Genomic DNA, 18,017 nt, shown 5'->3' with positions numbered 1-18,017 from the left:
ATACTATTGTGCTAAAAGGAATAATAAAGTGGAGGAATTCCATGGAGAATGGAACGACCTCCAGAACTGATATAGTGAAAAGAGCAGAACCAGGAGAACATTGTACACAGAGACCGATACACTGTGGTACAATTGAATGTAACAGACTTTTCTATTAGCAGCAGTGCAGTGATCCAGGACAATTCTGAGGGACTTATGAGAAAGAACACCATCCATGTCCAGAGGAAGAACTGTGGGAGTAGAAACACAGAAGCAAAACAATTGCTTGATCATGTGTCAATGGGGATATGATTGAGGTTATAAATCCTAAATGATCATCCTAGTGCAAATATCAATAATATGAAAATAGGTCTTGACCAAAGACACATGTTCAACCCAGTGGAATTGTGCGTCGGACATAGGAGAGTGTTGGGGGGAGGGGAGGGAAAGAACATGATTTTTATAATCCTGGAAAAATGCTCTAAATTAATCAAATAAAATTTAAAAAACATTAAAAACAAATAAAAAATAAATTGAGCTTCCCATAATCTCAATGGAGAAAAATATTTTTGAGGTTGATTTTTGTTTAATAGAACCTCTGATTATCTAGAATTTAATATTGAGGAGAGACTCCTTCTTCCAAATCAGTAACTTCTCTGTAATTTAACATTCTAGCCTAGAGGCCTGAGGTGCTTGAGGGGTGGAGGATTTGTCCAGGGTTGTGTTGCCATGTATGTCAAGAGGCAGACCCTAAATCCAGGCCTCCTTGCCTTTCCATTTCCCTTGAGTCCCACTTCCACTAAATATCTCTGTGGCTAGTTTTTGGTTGTTTTTTTTTCTTTTACTATAATCAGGTTCTAAAGATATTCTTTTTATGAACGGGAAAAAGACAGTGGATTCTTCTCTAAGCTAAAAATGTAAGAAGTCTAAGGGGAGCATCAAAGATTTAAGAAGCAAACAAAAATGGAAACCAGACATTATGGAGACTCGTTTTCCAGGGAAATAGGCACAGATCAGATTTGAGAGTAGCTTCACCAATCTTTCTCTGGCTGATTTGTCATCATGTGCAGGCTTGCCTACTATTAGAAAGATAAATACTATATTAAGTCTTTAGGTCAAGCCATTGGTTTTCAACTACTAATGCAGTTATATGTTCCTGAGGCATTGGCTCTCCGGTGAAACAAATGTAAAAAGAGAGATTGAAAATTAAATTTATGACCTGCCACGCTGTGTGAAACATTGTCTTTGAGATGGAATCCATTCAGCTTAATATTTGATAAAAGACTAAGCTGATGGAAGAAGGAAAACCCCTATATACAAGTTAGTAAAATGAAATGCTCTCATTGGCCCTGCTAAGTAAACAGAGAAAGCCTTTCTAGGAATTGTCAATCTGTCTGGACTGGGATGAAATATTTCCTGAATAAATACTGTCAATATCAACATCAAGTTAGATACTGAAGATACCTGGAAGGTACCTTCCAAGCTAAGTGGACATCTTTGGATAGGATGCTAAATTTCAATTCAAGAAGCACTTATTAAACGCTTTCTATGTGTAAGGCGCTGTTGGGTTTTTCAAATTACATAGTTCTTAAGGGGGCAGGGATCTTATACAGGTGAGAGAAGGGAATATGAAATACACAGCGATTATACAATCAAATTAGAATGTTAAAAGGACAAAGCGGAGTTGTGACTTTGGGCTGAATGTTGAAGTTCAATTCAACAAACATTTATTAAGGACCTATCATTTGGGTTCAAATCTGGCCACAGATACTTTTAATCTGGGCAAGTCACTTAAACCCATTTACCTAAAAAATAATAGAAGAAACTATTATGTATAAGGCACTGTCAGACAGCAGGAAAATGAAAATTTTAAAATAAATTTCATAGTTCCTACCCTCACAGAAAAAGACTTTATGTACTTTATATATATATATATATATATATATATATATATATATATATATATATATATATATATATATATATGAGAGTAGGAGATACAAAATATATGGAGATGTTATAAAAGTAGATTATTATAAAAAACAAAGGAGGGATTCAAAGTGCTATAGGAAAACTTTGAGGAGGGAAAAAAACAAGAAGAGAGAATACCTTAAACTGGATACAGGGATGGGAGAAGGAAATCATGGGAGACTTCTTAGAGGAGATGGAATCCCTACCTTGAAGGAAAAGAATTCTGAAAAGTAGAGATGAGAGGGTCTCATTCAGGGAGACGGCCTGTGAGATTCACTGCTTAAAAGCAAAATGAGATTTGGCAACAGGTAATATAGTCCAATTTGGCTTGACATTGTGAAGTAGAGTAATATAAAATCAATCTATAAAAGGATGAAAAAGGTCTTTGAGCCTCAGTTTCCTCATTTGTAAAATGAAAGTGTTAGAGTAGATAATCTCCAAGCCCTCTTCAATTCAGGTTCGCCTGTAGTGAAATTTTTTAGAGTCCTATTGCTTAAGACTTGTCTTACTTTTCTTTTGCCTCTTCTTCTGGCCTGACTTAAGCATTCCTCCCTGCATTTTTAGTAGCTCAGGGAATTGTCTGGAATCTTTGGAGAGGGTAAACACATTTCTTGCTTGGCCTTTGTTATCAGACAGCATTCAGGGCAAAGAAAAGGCCAGAATTCACTGTTAATTTATGTAAACTGCATTCTTAATTCAGTTGTTCTGGGATGCCTTCTGGTGTGATGTACATGCCAACTGTACCCATTCATTGCAGATGGAAGAGATCATTGGCTTATCCAGCCAGAAGGACTCTGTGCCAAGATATAATTGTCCTGGTTTAAGGATAGCATTCCAAACCCATATTTGATGTACAGCCTGTATCTTTTTGGGAGGGGTCATAGTTTTGATTCTATCAGTGATTATAAGATTATCAGGCTATAATACATAGAATTATCAGAATAATCAGTGTTAGGACAGATAACTGTTTAAGCTTGAGTATAGCTAGGACTTGAAGACAGTGTCTGTCTCTCTGTATTTGAACTCAACTGGTTTTTGTGGTTTTATTTCCTTGTGATCATCTTTGACATTAGTGGTAGAAATTCTGCACATTAGTTCCACCATTGTGAATTGATAGCTTTTCTTTTTGTGTGTAAGAAGAAAACAAAAGAGAAATGGTCTTTTTTTTTTTTTAAGACAAGCATCTCTGATTTGTGCTCTGATTTCCCCCTTAGTTTTAGGACCTCTAGTTAAATGATCTTTAATGACCCATCATCCTTTACTGACTCATAAACTCTAATTTTGGACTTGAATGGGTTCAAATTCCACAGTTGGGACATGGCTATTTGATTTCTCCTATTTGCTATTTCTGCTCCTTAGTTCTAAAGAATATATTAATTAAAGGCTTAAATGATAAATGTACTAACCAGTTTAAGAAGTTCAAATGTAGTTGATTGTAGAATGTAATCCCCTTGAGGACAGGCACTGTTTTCATTTTTGTCCTTTTATGCCTGGAAATTGCTTGTTGATTGATTTTGCTTATCAATGTCACCAACTAAATGATTTCTGTAAAGAATTGCCATTTTTGACTATTAGATAATTTAAAAAATACGACAATAGAGTGTAAACTAAATTCTGGAAGAGGGACTTCCTCTCTATCTCTTGTATCTTCTGTAGTAATTAGGACAGTGCTAGAAATGTCCATTGAATGATTTAATAGCACATTAACTTTTTTTGCCAGATTACATGCCTATCAATTAAATTACAAATTTTAATATTCATTTTCTGACAATTTTCAATCCATGTTATCTCTCTTCCTCCTCCTCCTCCCTAGGAAGGCAATATGGTATAGGTTGAACATATATTATCCATACATATATTATCCATATACATATCTCCTTGTTCAAGATATATATTGCTTACACTAGAGAAAAATTCATGAAGAAAATCAGGTTAATAATGGTATGTTTCAATCTGAGCACATTTCTTAAGAGTTTCACTTCCCTCAAGGTCTTCTATTTTTTCCTTCATGCTAAGTAATGCCTAGACTAAAGTTATCCACCTTCACAAAAAGATGACTTCCACTGAAAAATCTTTGTTCTCTCAGAACATACTGGGAACAAGGGTTATAGGCATAGCTTACATTAACATAGTGCTATAAGATTGTACAACAGGAATTCTTAATCTGTTTTGAGTCATGAACCTCTTTAGCAGTCAATGGATTTTATGGACCTCTTAGAATAATTTTTGAATGCGTAAAATAAAAAGTGTTACAAAGGAAGCCATTTGCATTGGAATACAATTATCAAAATGTTAAAAAAAAGTTCTTGGATTCTAGGTTAAGAATTTTTTACTTTGAAGGAAGTCTAATGATATTCTACAAATCATTCAACTACACAAATATCATTGCCATTTTTAGAGGAGGAAACTAAAGTTTAGAGAAGTGAGATGTCTAAGCTGCAGAAATGTAGTTAGTTAGGAAGTTCCAAAGTTGAGATTGGAATCTAGGTCTCTTGACTTTTTGTCTAGAACTTTTTCAGTGATGGCAAACCTTTTAGAGACTATGTGCTATGCTTCACCCCCCACTGCATGCTGTGTCCTGCCCTGCCCCCACCCCGGCTTGCCACCTTACTGCAGAAGGGGAGGGAGAAAAGAAGGGGAGTGATACGGGTGCTCTGCCCAGGGGAAAGGAGTAAGCACTTAGACTGTGTTGCTGGGCAGAGGGACTAGGAGGTGTGGTGGAGAGGGGAAATAGAGCAGTTCCACTGAATCCCTCTGCCTTTCTAGGAATTAACTCTGTTGGGTGATGCGTGCCCACAGAGAGGACTCTGCATGCCATCTTTGTCACATGTGCCATAGGGTCACCATCATGGCCCTAGATCATGCTGCCTTTTAAAGTCTTAGTTCTTGATTCAGTTGGATTAGGCAGTGTGAGAGATGATGGAAGGCTAAAGGAAGAGAGATGACACATTTAATGTTAAACCAAGGAAATTCACTATTAGCAAGGCTATAAGCATTGACCTTATTTAAGGAGGATTTTAAAAAATTATCCTGTCTAATAGATATTTGAAAGAAGAACATAAAGGAAATAAAGTATGCATAGTACCTATGCTGGCACTTTTGGCTTATGTCATCCATAAATGTTTCTTTCAGGTTGAAAGTAGGGAAGGTATTGAAAAGGGCTTTTTTGTATATTAAGGAACATGAATTGTAAAGCATTTTTCTCAAGTCTTACCACTGCTTAAAGAAATGTCAAAAAAAAAACACAACAACTTGACATATTGCTTGAATATATTTGGGGACAATAAAGGATATGAAGCAGTATTATCTTTGCAGTCAGTAATAACCTGAGTTCAAATTCCACTTCCGCCATTGATTAAGTTTGACCTTTGGCACATCATTTAATGTTTCTGAACCTGTTTGCTCCTTTATAAAATGAGGAATGTGGATGAGGTGACTTATACAATCAATTAGCAAACATTGATGAGACCCTTGGATAGTTCCAGGCACTATCCAAAGTGCTAAGGATATAAAGTCTTTATGTTCAAGGATTTCACATTCTAATGTTGAAAAAATGTGTGTGATTAGGCACATGCAAAACCTACAGAATTCACAGAAGGAACTATAAGAGGAGACAGCTCTAAGAATTGGAATTGAAAAAGGTCTCCTGCAGGAAGTGGGAAAGGAGTGGAGGTGAGGAGAATGGTGAGCATTTTAGATAGCTAGTGAAAAGGCATGGAATTAGGATATGGAATATTCATGTGTGAGGAATAGCAGAATAAGTAGAATAGCAATAGGGATAGGGGATTAAACAGTATAGGAAACCTAGAAAGTAGGACAGGACTGGGGTTAGTTAAGAAACACAGTAAATAGAGTTTTGGACTTGGCGTCAAGAAGTCCTGAGTTCAAATTCAGCCTCAGACACTTACTGGTTATGTGACCCTGGGCAAGTCACTTAACCTCTATTTACCTCAGTTTCCTCATCCATAAAGTGTTAATAATAATAGAACCTACCATCTACGGTAGTTGTGATTATCGAATGAGATAATAATTGTAAAGCATTTAGCACTGTGCCTGGCATAGTAAGCAAGTAAAAGTTGAGAAAAATCACTTTGGGACAAAGTAGAAGAGTGGAAATGGGAAGAGACTTGAGTCAGAGAGGAAGGGCAGAAGACTATTGGAATAGTTCAGGAGAGAAAGTGAGACTGAAGTAGGTTGGGGATTGTACGAATGTAAAGAAGGGGATGTATTCTAGAAATGCTGAGAAGGTATGACAAGATTTGTCTACAAATGAGATAAAATCCCATCAAGGTCTTGATGTATGATCCAAAAAATCATGCCATAGTAAGTTGTAGGTTTGATACTGGTGTGTAGAAGTTTAGACTAATCTAATACAAATGTTATTAAGATGGTGAGGTGATGACATTCTTTTGGTTACTTAAAAATTGGATCAGAGACCTAGAGCTAGAAGAGATTTTAGCTATCAATCCTTCATTTTGAAAGAAATTCAAGAAATTTAAAGAAATTCATTATGGAAACTGAAACTCAGGAAGGTTAAGCAATTTCCCAAAGCCACACATTGGCATTAAATTAATTCCAAAGCTGTATTCCTTCCACTGCTGCCTCTGAGATTTTTTTCACACCTTCACCTAAGATAGCTCAGATAGAGTCAATCTCTCAATAGCCTTGAAACATTCAAACCTAGAATTTCCTTCCTCTGTGTATACTTGGCCAAGTCCAAAAGCCTTTTCCATCTCCTTTTTCTTCAGCATCACTTCCTAGTCCTCATAGAACATGTTGAAGTTTATAATGTTAGAATCCAAATATGATGGTGAGAACTATTTGCAGATATTTCCCATACTTCTATTTGTCTTTCCCATTTGTCTTCTGGTGTCCTAATCCATTAAATCTCTTCATGTCCCAGTGACAGTGATGACACTGAAAATCTCTTCCAGCACTAAATCAATGGTCCCATAATTCCTTTCTGGTTTCATCCTTAAATATCATTGGGATGGTATTTAGTTGAGTTTCTTACCAAGTTTTGCCTTTGACTTGTTTTTTCCTTTACTAATTTTCAATGTTTAATATACAATATCTCCTGTAATCTTTTACTTTTCCTTCTCCATGAGACTTAATGGATACATTTATATTCTGATTCAGTGTTTCTCTTTAGCTGTCTTATCTTGGTAGGGAAATAAGGTGTTCATTGTTTGTGGCAGATTTTAGCGTCATTTGGTTTCCTCATGATTGCAACTTTTATACATTGGTTAAATTTATTTGTAAAATGGTTATAATGGAAACAAGAAAATATTTATATACATCTACAGATTTAAATTTGAAGAATAACTAGTGAGTGTTCATCTCCAGAGAATGAACCAAAAAATGGAAACACAAAATACATGTGTACATATCTGTTTACTAAGTGATGCCTTCTATGGTGTGGAAAAGGGAGGGAGGACCTGAGATATCTGGAAATTCTGTTGTAAAAAATTGTTATAAATTCATGTCAATGTTCATCTTTCCACCCATTTGTTACTTTTTTGGCATCACTTAATGTAAATGGCTTGTATTTGAGTTGTCTTAAATAACAGGCTTTATCTTATTGTATCATTCATGATACTTCTTAAGCTCAAGGACAATTCCAGTATTGTTTTTGTATTCCTAATACCTAACAGAGTGCCTGGCACAAGTATAGATGTTGAATAATGCTTGAGGAGGGCTTTTTAATATATAAATTTTGATATAGCACCTCCTCTGGAGTTATTTCCACAAACTTCATTCCTATAAATGGGATAGGTCCCCAGAAAGTACTTACTGCTGCTTGTAAGGGTTCTAGGTATAACCCCAAGGGTGTAGATACTAGGATTTCTAGTACCGTTACTCGTGAGCACCTATAGGTTGTTGCATCCATTAATAATTTGTCAATCAGATTTCAACTAACTTTGAGGGAGTACTTACTGTGATAATATATGTATATTAAGAATAGTTAGTACAAAACATATCTTCAAAAGTCTATAACACACTTTTTAACACATAAACTTAAATTCCAAAATAAGATTAAGCTTAAATTTAAGGTACAGTGTAGGATATGCATATAGGATACATGTATGATGACAAAGAGCTAACTCACAACTTCTAGAATTTGGAATTCTTTTCTTGAGTCCATAGCATTCTTCTCCAATGTATGGGGGTCAATCTTCCTGCTTCCATTTTTGGTGTATTAGTATTTGTTGGGTCCTCTGAATACAGTATTTTCTATTAGTCCAATATTTCTGATAATATGATAACTGGACTAGCTTACTTTTTCTTTCTTCTTTTTTAAATAATTAGATGATTTAGAATATTTTTCCATGGTTACAAGACTCATGTTCTTTCCCTACCCTCTCTCCACCCCCTTCCTGTAACTGATGCACAATTCCACTGGGTTTAACATGTGTCATTGATGAAGACCCATTTCCATATTATTAATATTTGCACTAGGGTGATCATTTAGTCTAAATCCCCAATCATATCCCCGTCAACCCATGTGATCAAGCAGTTGTTTTTCTTCTGTGTTTCTACTCCCACAGTTCTTGCTCTGGATGTGGATCTTTCTCATATATCCCTCTGAATAGTTCCGGATCATTGCATTGCTACTAGTAGAGAAGTCCATTACCTTCGATTTTACCACAGTGTATTAGTCTCTACGTACAATATTCTCCTGGTTCTGCTCCTTTCACTCTGCATCAATTCCTGGAGGTCATTCCAGTTCACATGGAATTCCTCTAGTTCATTATTCCTTTGATCACAATAGTATTCCATCACCAGCATATACCACAATTTGTTCAGCCATCCCCTCATTTTCCATTTTTTTGCCACCACAAAGAGCGCGACTATGAATATTCTTGTACAAATCTTTTTCCTTATTACATCTTTGGGGTACAAATCCAGCAGGGCTATGACTGGATCAAAGGGTAGGCAGTCATTTAGCACCTTTTGGTCATACTTCCAAATTGCCTTCCAGAATGGTTGGATCAATTCACAACTCTATCAGCAATGCATTAATGTCCCAATTTTGCCACATCCCCTCCAACATTCATTACTTTCCTTTGCTGTCATGTTAGTCAATCTGGTAGGTGTGAGATGATACCTCAGAGTTTTTTTGATTTGCATCTCTCTGATTATAAGAGATTTAGAACAGTTTTTCAGGTGCTTGTTAATACTTTTGATTTCTTTATCTGAAAGTTGCCTATTCAAGTCCCTTGACCATTTGTCAATTGGGGAATGGCTTGATTTTTTGTACAATTGATTTAGTTCCTTATAAATTTATGTGATTAGACCTTTGTCAGAGGTTTTTGTTATAAAGATTGTTTCCCAATTTGTTGCTTGTCTTCTAATTTTGATTGCATTGGTTTTGTTTGTACAAAACCTTTTTAATTTAATGTAATCTATTTATTTTGCTTTTTGTAATTTTTCCTAACTCTTCCTTGGTTTTAAAATATTTCCTTTCCCAAAGAAATGACAAGTATACTATTCTGTGTTCACCTAATTTACTTATTGTTTCCTTCTTCATGTGCAAGTCATTCACCCATTCTGAGTTTATCTTGGTGTATGGTGTGAGATGTTGATTTAGACCTAACTAGCTTACTTTTTCAAACATAACCTCATCGGGTAATGACTTTTTCAAGTAGTTGAAAAATATTTCTTGCTGGGTATCGTTTGCTTTTATCCATGACTCAGGGCCTCTCTGATTCTTTCACATTGATTATGTGTTTATGCATATCTCTATGTTATTTTTGAATGATTGATTCAATCAACATGTGACCTTCAGTGATGATTTGGGATGGGAACATGCTCACACCTTTGTGGTTGTTTTTAATAAGTTAATTGTTTGTCTTACACCAATTGCTGATTTGGGAATGATTCCCACATTGATAACCAATCATTTCCTCTCTGTTAACAGCAAACAAAACAGAACCCAAACCAAAAGAATCTTTATTATGTTAAGCTCTAAAGTTACCATTTCCTCAATTCCTTGAATCTTTTCTCAAACAGTTGTTGCTATAGAACTCACCATTTGACAAAAATTTCTAGGAAAACTGGAAAGTAGTTTGGCAACAACAAGGTATAAACTAATATTTCAGGCTGTATATCAAAATATGTTCAAAATGGATAAATCATCTAGCTATTAAAGGGTGATATAAATAAATTAGGGGAGTATAATAAAATTTATCTTTTGTTCAATTTATGAATAATGGAAGAGTTTGTGATCAACCAAAATATACAGAGAATCACAGGATGTTAAGTGGATAATTCTGATTACATGAAATTAAACTATTATTGTACAAGAGAAACCAATGCAGCCAAAGTTAGGAAAGTAGAAACAGGGAACATAGGGGAATTTATAGTTTGGCATTTTTAAAATAAACACCTCATATCTCAAATATGTAGAAAACTGAACCAAATTTATGAAAATAAGAACCATTTTATAATAGATAAATGATCAAGGACATGAACAGAGAGTTTTCAGAGGAAGAAATCAAAGCTATCAATAGTCAATAAAAATGCTTTAAATCATTGTTACGGGAAAAATGCGAATTAAAAAATCTGAGATACCACTTCATACCTATCAGATTGGATAACTAATAGAAAAATAAAAGGGAAATGACAAATGTTGGAGAGAATGTGGAAAAATTGGGACACAAATGCACACTGTTGGTGGGGCTGTGAACTGGTCCAACTATTCTGAAGAAGAATTTGGAACTATGCCTGAAGGGCTATAAAATTGTGCATACTCAGTAACTCAGCAATTAGGTCTGCAACCCAAAGAGATCAAAGAGAAGAGAAAAGTCCCTAATAAATACAAAAATATTTAAAGTGGCTTTTTTGGCAAAGATTTAAAAAATGGCAAAGAATTAGAAAGTGGAAGGGATACCCATCAATTGAGAAATGGCTAAACAAATTGCAGAATATGATTATGATGGAATATTATTGGGATATGAAAAATGAAGAGCAGGATGATTTCAGAAAAACCTGGGGAGATTTATATGAACTAGTGCAAAGTGAAGTGAGCAGAACTAGGAGAATATTGTACACTGTAACATCAATATTGTAAGGATGATCAACTATGAAAGACTGATCAATATAATAGTCCAAGACAATTCCAAAGGGTCTTTGAAGGAAAATTCTAACAACCTCCAAAGAAAGAACTAATGAATCCTGAGTAATTATTGAAGCATATTTTTTCCTACTTTCTTTATTTTTCTTTTATTTTTTAAACATGGCTACTATGGAAAAATGTTTTGCATGATTTCACATGGAAAATGGATATAATATCAACTTGCCTTCTCCATGGGAGGGGGAAGGGTTGGAGGGAAGAAGGAAATTAACAACTCAAAAATTTTTGAATATTAAAAATAAATGAATAAGACAAAAATATTCTTACTTTGTTGGCAAGAAAATTCTGAGTTTTCTGTGACCCTTTACCTCTTGTTTCTTACTCTTGAACCAAAATGATGATAAAACACAATATACAGAACGTCCCCAAACTCTTAGTGCAGTTTAAAGCTTAAAACTACACTAAGACCTTTGAGACATTATGTAAAATATATATTATATAAAGTAACATTTTATAAATGGAGCTATAAGCAATTGAAGGTTCTCTATCAGTTCATCATATTTTTTTGCCAGTTGATAAACAATAGGCAAAAGTTTCAGGATAGAAGTCTTCAGTCTTTTATGAAAATTAAGGAAGTTTTTGGTTGTTATTCCTTAATATCCTCCACAGTATAAAGCAGATTTTAAAAAGTGCCTCTTCCAAAGCCCATTTTGTAGAGATCGGATCACAGAAGCAAAGAAACAAATCTCATGCTCATTGAATATCACTCTTTTGGACTTAGAAATCTGTCTCATAGGTTTTTCTCTCTTTTTTCAAGACTATCTGTCATTGCTGACATTTCTGCTACTTTGTCCTCATTTTGCTGGATGTTTGAAAACAGGTTTTCCTCCTAATGGGACAATTTTTTTGTTTTGTTTTGTTTTTGTATTTTCATGTAAGTTTATTTCTTGATTTGGAGTGCAAATCTCCAATCACAAACCAATTTCTTTCAGATTCTATGAGAAATGGATGTTTAAAAAAAAAGCAAGACAGGAACCAAAGGCAATATCTTGGAAAGACCTTGTCACTATACTGCAGTAAGAATACACTTAGAAGAAACACTTACTACATTCGTAAATTAAACATTTAGAGGTGTTGCCTGTGGTTTCTCCATCAGTGACAGTCTTGGAGCAAAGACTGGGTGCCTGCTTGTCGGATATATTTTTATAAGGGATTATTTTTACAATGTCAGTCAGAGTAGGTGTTCTTGGAGTTCCCTTTCAACTCTGAAGCTCTGATTTAATGATTTCCTTTAACCTGTAGATCAAGAATCCAACTACAGCATTCCCAAAAGGTTTGAGGAGGCACTTTTAAGTGTATCTAGGTCCTAAGTCTTCTTGTTGTTCAGTTATTTCAGTCATATCTAACTCTTTGAAACCTTGTTTGGGTTTTCTGGGCAAGCTTCTCCAGCTCATTTTGCAAATGAGGAAACTGAGGCAAACAGGATTAAGTGATCTAGCTATTAAATGGTCAAGGCCACATTTGAACTCATGAAGGTTGAATCTTCCTCATTCCAGACCTGGGACTCTATCCACTATGCCATGTAGCTGCCTCTTTTTACCTTCTTTGAGATAATCTTTTTGCATGGCTTGAATGTCAAATGTATATCTGTGTTACTGTTGGCCTTGCATTTGTGTATTAAATTAGCATCAAAAGAGTTCAGCCTAAGATCTAAGCGCTTGCTGTCACACCAGGGAACTGCATCTGTATATTGATTGGGAGAGAGCAAGCAAAAGGGCGATAATTCAAATCATTCTGTGTCACACTCCAAAGGGAAAGCCTGGGGCCAGAGATAGCTTGAATGGTCCTTGTCCTGGTAGTGTCCTTGCTCCAGCCAGCCTTTCATGCTTTGGGTTACGTGAAAATTTTAGTCTCGTTTTGGGTTATGAAGACTTGTTCTTCAAGGCAAAAAGAGGACTTGTGTATGACAGCATCAAGGGAGTGCCATGGCCTCAAATCCATGTTTATTCTCCGTAATTAGTAGACTATATGAAAGGATTGTATGTCTTTTGTTCCTTTGTTTATGGATGAGATGAGCACATTGCTTATGGTATATTTTTCCTCTGTTGTAATTATATAGCTCTTTTGTTTTGGTGCAGATCTAAAATTTATCAGTGAAGTCAACTCCTGGGGAGGGGCTTCCTCTATTAAAGCAGAAATAAAAATATTGTGGGCTCTGATATCTGATAGGTTTAGAGGTTTGCCTTGGGACACTAAGAGGCCAAGTATGTTGTCCATATTCACACAGCTGTGTATCAGAGGCACAATTCAAACCCAAAACTTCTTCTCAAATCCTTTGTCAACTAGGACAGGCTGTTTCTGTAATAAATAATAAAACTCAGTTCTATGATGCTTTTGTAATTTAATTGCAACGTGATGTTTCTAATTTTTTAAAATTCTGAACTTAACCTCAATAATAATGAACATTTATGTATAGGAAGATTTGTAAGAGAGGAACTTGGACTTGACCTGCCAGAAGCAAGAGAGAAGCAGATTTTGCAGGCTGAAGGACCAACTGGAATGGGGGAAGGGCAGGAAGTAGCCAGAGTTCTGAAGGAAGGAGAGAGGAAGTTAGAGGATCTAGACAGTTGGGAACAGATTTCTTTCTGGGAAGCCTACAGAAAGGAGGACCTGAGCAGACCTCTGGACCAGCGCCCTCCTCCTGTGACTCCTAACCCAGTTCCAGAGAAGACAAGCTGAGTGAATAGGACTTTGACAGGAAGCTGTTCACTATAAGAAGAATTCCTCTGAATCCCCTGAAGTCCTTGAACTTGTTACAATAGCCAAGGCAGCTAGGAAGTCAGGACATCTTCACAACTGACCCCAGGGGGTCAGGCAAGCAAAGCCTGATCTTGCCAGACTTTGGGGAAAAGGGGTTCCGTTATTTCTAGGGACCTCCCACTCCCTCTTTCCTAATACCTCATCCCTCAGTTCAATTGCCCTACCCTTCATTCCTTCCCATAAACAGCTGTTCTTAGGAGCAAGTGACTGGCTTCATAGTGTCCAAGAAAGGAAGGAGACTGAAGATTGGGGGGAGGGAGTCACGTTTCTCTCCTCAGAGAGGGAGAAGCTATTTGTATCATATTTGTTTCCACCAAGTCTCTGAGGGAATAGAAGTTTGTGATCTTGAAGGCAGCCAGAGTGGAGTTTGCCAGGGAGAGGAGAGAGAGAAATCAAGCCATCCCCTTTCTCTTTCTACTTGACTCCATTCCACCTCTACCTCACTCTGGTCCTGACACAGTTAGGGGGAGATTCCATTCTCTCTCCTCCACTTATATTACAGGTTAAGTCCAAGTTCCTCTCGTACAGAACTAAAAACAATTATTAGGGGGCAGCTAGGTAGGTAGCTCAGTAGATTGAGAGCAGACACAGAAATTGGAAAGTCCTGGGTTCAAATTTCGACTCAAATACTTCCTTACTATAGGATCTTGGGCAAGTCACTTAATCTCTAGTGCCTGGCTCTTCTTTTCTAGCTTGGAACCAATCTACAGTATTGATTTTAAGATGGAAGGTAAGAATTAAAAAAAAACACAACAGAATCATATGTAAATATAAATTTTTTTGGTATAGTTTGTTTTTTTTTTAAGGTATCCATTTATTCAATTTGATTCTCACAGTAGCCATTTAAGGTCAATAGTAAAATTATGATTATCTTCATTTTAGGGATGAAGAAATTAATGCCTACATTGTCACTTGTTGATAATAAAATGAATTTTTCATCTTATCTATCTGGGAGTTCTTGCCAGTGATTCATATCACCGTGGCTAACCATTTTACGGTATTCTTGTCTATGTCCTTCCATGAGTTTTCCATAGGAGGAGACCATCCTTTATGCTGGAAACCTTCCTTGCTTTCTTTGACATTGTGAGAGTATTACTGGACCAGTATTGCTGTACACTCATCATCTTTGGCTTTCATCATGTGAGCAGCCCACCTTCTCTTACTTCTAGCAATATGCTAGCAAGATCTGAGATCCCAAACCATGATTCCATGAAGGTAAAAAAAGAAAACCAAGCAGATGGCAAGTTGCACATACATACTCTTTTCCACTTACAGGAAGTAGCATTTGAATCAGAAATTTAAAATGTTAAAGCACAGGCTAGTTTACTAATTGACTTTTATCATATTACCCTAACTAGAACAGAACCAAGTCATCAGGCAGGTATTTTGAGAGAGATGGTGGCACACTGGCCGTAGAGTCAGAAAGATGTGGGTTTGAAAATTGCTTCAAATTCTTGTGAACTTGGGCATGTGCCTCTCACTTCCTCCATTTCTTCTTGTTTAAAATAAAGAGGTTGGACTTGGTGGACTCCAAGTTGCCTTTTTGCTTCTAGACCTGCAGTGTATGATCCTATAATTAAAAAGGGTATTTGCTTCTTGGTTTCCCTCAGTAGAAGTAGGAAATCCCTTTTTTTTGAGTCCTATCTAGAAAAAAAAAATGAATGTTTCTCTGAACATTTCTTTACCAACCTAGATTTAGAAACAGAAGATATAAGAAAAAGCAACAAGTATGTGATTTTTTATTGGCATTGGTATTTTATCTACCAGCCCTAGTTGCAATTCACTTCAATTTTAATATCTGACTTTTGAGCTTTGTGTCAATTGAAATTCATCACGTTGTAGCCAACTTGGTGACCAGTGTCTCCAAATTTGTCAAAAAAGGCCTTTCAACAACAAACATGAAAATTGTCATTGGCCCACACTCAGAACTTTTGCATCTTGGTAGCACCTGCCAAGATGCTGAATCCTTAAGGAACCCAAGAACTCCTAGAGCACAAGAAGACATTAGAGGAGGACATTGCAATGTGATGCGAAATATAAGTGGTCTGTTTTAGTCTTTTACCTTTGGTAGTATTCAGGTTCATTTGACCCTGGATTCTATAAGTGGGTGTAAAAGGATGGATTTTGGTTACATATCACCTAAAGTCCCTTTAAGCTCCCAAATCCTATGATATATAAAGAAACCAAGGACTAGGAGAAAACTGAGGATCCTGTCTCCTTTCCTGGTGTCTGGGGTTGTATATATGAGGCGAATTCTGGTCTTAAAGTGGGGCACAAGTTTTGTTGCCACCAAAACCCCACCTCAATAAAGACAGGGAGAAGAACATTGCAGACTACTGTGCATCCAGGTTTCATTCAGTGTGATGCCTGTAAATTATACTAATCCTGGACTGTTCAGAATGGATTTTTGATTGTGTCAATGTGAAATAATTTTAATCTTGTTAAGCACAGAGACAGCAATTTGATGTGGTCTACAGAAGGAATTTAAAGATGCCAAACCTGTAATTAACTTAAAGGCAAATGCAAATGCATTCATATCCAAAAGAGATTCAAGGAATCCTTCACATGATTTAAAAATTTAGTTTTGATACGTGTGGGATGGGCAAGGGGAGGAGGTGGGGGATGACACTTGTCAGGAAGATGATCACAGAGTAGTCATGATTTACTCCTGTTTACTCACTGCCTTAGTGTATCCAGAGGATTTGCCACTGTGATTGTGCCACATTTTTCAGCGTTACTTTTTCTCTCTTCTTTACGGCCTGCATTTCATTTCCTAAATCTTTCTTTTCTCATTTTTTTCCCAGTGAGAAGTTGAGGTTTATATGGTGAAAGGGAAAACATTGCACTATTGATGAATGAACCACTGGAGAAAACTGCAAAGGAGGATTTTATTTCAAGGTATCTTAGGTGTCAGTACTAGATGACAGACTATGGCATCTTTTGTATTTCATTGCTCTAGAGACTACATATCACCACCCAATCTGATGAGATGGTATTTTTTTATATATTCTTTATCAAGGAAGATGTATGATACCTGTGTGGATGGGCTAATAGCTCTTCCTTGCTGGAAGTGTGTAGGATCCTGTGTGAATGTCTATTTGCCTCTCCCCTTCAGATGAGAGTTGGTGGTGATAACAAATGATTACTGTTCAATGGCTCATTTTTTATTTCATCTGAATGCCGTTGGGAATGTAGCCAGGACATTTTAGTGGCAGCCAACACCAGAGTCAAGGCAGCCAGGAAGTTCCTGTTATCTCTATTGACCACTTCCTAGCTTTTATTCACTGTTTTCTGGAAGAGACTCCTTTGAGGCTAAAACTTTCCATGCTTCACGCTAGCATGAAGCTAAGTGTTTAGAGGGGAGTTCTGAATAAAGTCATTCAGATGCCTTTAGTTATGTGACTAGGAAATTATACATCAACTATTTTTGCTTTTATAGGGAAAAGAAATCCATGGGCTGCTTTCCTTGCCCCCCCTTCCCATTTCTCCCCTCCATAGCTTCACCATAAAGTCAACGCTCCTTTGTGTCACATTGAAATGTGAGCAATAAGGAATAGGTCTAAAAAGAAAAGTTTCAAGTCAAGGAGCTCTGACTAATTGTGTGGTTGGTAAGGAAAGCACAGGGAGAAGATGCTTTTGGTAGCCGAGTTAATATTTGCTCTCTCCAGTTGACCATTCTGTGCAACCCTGGGACTCCACATTCCATTGGGGTTACAAATAAGATTCGTCCCTTTTCTGGTGCCATGGTCTCTGCTTTATAAAACTCTCTGGTGCATTTACCCATTTCCTGAATTACACAGTGAGGGCTTCCCCCATCTCTGCTTCCAAAAACAGCAAGGAACTTGAACAAGCAAGGAAGCTAAGCTAAGAATGTGTGTCTTGTGTACAGAAGACAAAGAACTGTTTCTAAACTAAGGCTGAGCACTGCAACCTCTCTTCACAGGAGTCACTTGAAGTGATGGATGTGTTGGTTCTCTTCCTTGGAATTGGGAAGCCACTGTAGGCAGGATTTTTGCTCTGAGTGAACTCTATCTTTGGTGCCATCTTCCCATCATCGCTCCATCATTCTGTCTTTCACAATTACACTGGCTATTGCCTTGGGGCCCTGTTCCCCTTCTTCTACCCAGAAAACTCCCACAGGTCTGTCATCCCCAGCCTATCGCCCTTCCCT

General features: G+C 36.7%; 1 protein-coding gene and 1 long non-coding RNA gene across 5 annotated transcripts in view; both read left to right on the top strand.

Moving 5' to 3' along the window:
• Positions 1-18,017, top strand: part of SH3RF3 (SH3 domain containing ring finger 3) — a 629,698-nt gene that overhangs the window by 151,193 nt on the left and 460,488 nt on the right. The window lies entirely within an intron of this gene.
• Positions 1,974-18,017, top strand: part of LOC130455916 (uncharacterized) — a 131,216-nt gene continuing 115,172 nt past the window's right edge. Inside the window, exon 1 of the long non-coding RNA XR_008914193.1 lies at positions 1,974-16,744. This is a non-coding gene — a long non-coding RNA (uncharacterized LOC130455916). The remainder of the gene's footprint in view (positions 16,745-18,017) is intronic.

Source organism: Monodelphis domestica, chromosome 8 (assembly GCF_027887165.1).
Source record: "Monodelphis domestica isolate mMonDom1 chromosome 8, mMonDom1.pri, whole genome shotgun sequence".
In the NCBI taxonomy this organism is placed as follows: domain Eukaryota; kingdom Metazoa; phylum Chordata; class Mammalia; order Didelphimorphia; family Didelphidae; genus Monodelphis; species Monodelphis domestica.
Note: the sequence above shows the minus strand (reverse complement) of the source record. Positions and strands in the feature narration are given on the sequence as shown.